Below are 586 nucleotides of genomic sequence, written 5' to 3'. Positions count from 1 at the left end.
AAGAAATTTACATACTTTATTTTGGAATATTCTACAAACTTAAAAAAAATTTTCTAATGATTGAAATAAATCTATATTTTTTTAAAAGATTTTCAAGAAAACTTTGATAAATTTGCTTTTGTGGGTATTTGTTTTTTTTTTATACATTTCCTGAACTGTACAATTAAATATCTATAAGAACGATCAATAATTGTGACAATGTAGCAGATTGCTTTGCTAGATTTTTTTTTTTTTTTTTTTTTTTTTTGAGATGTTCTTATTTTGTTCTCTTAAAATGTAGTGTTTTTCTTAGAATACCCTTTGTACGAAATATCTTCATAAAATAAATCTACATGTGTAAAATCTTGTTTTCATGTGTTTTTTGATTCAATAACTTTGGGTGATTTCTACTCGTTTTTGCTTCCATTTTACCATTCCAGTGCAGATTTTGTGGCCAGCTAAAAAAGCACATTTACAATTATCAGGTCATCCCATAAGTTCTGTCCGAATTTTGAATAAAGGAAACAAGTGATCAAATGTTATATTTAATTGAAATTTAATCAACAATGTACTTTCCCTGATTATCTATGACTTCCTTCCATCTATT

General features: G+C 25.4%; 1 long non-coding RNA gene across 1 annotated transcript in view; it reads right to left on the bottom strand.

Moving 5' to 3' along the window:
• Positions 1–204: 204 nt before the first annotated feature.
• Positions 205–586, bottom strand: part of LOC128249046 (uncharacterized) — a 1,878-nt gene continuing 1,496 nt past the window's right edge. The window contains exon 2 of the long non-coding RNA XR_008265151.1: positions 205–437. This is a non-coding gene — a long non-coding RNA (uncharacterized LOC128249046). The remainder of the gene's footprint in view (positions 438–586) is intronic.

The sequence above is a fragment of the Octopus bimaculoides genome, chromosome 11, assembly GCF_001194135.2.
Source record: "Octopus bimaculoides isolate UCB-OBI-ISO-001 chromosome 11, ASM119413v2, whole genome shotgun sequence".
NCBI classification, from domain to species: Eukaryota; Metazoa; Mollusca; class Cephalopoda; order Octopoda; family Octopodidae; genus Octopus; species Octopus bimaculoides.
The sequence above is the reverse complement of the archived record's forward strand: the minus strand, read 5'-3'. Positions and strand labels throughout refer to the sequence as shown.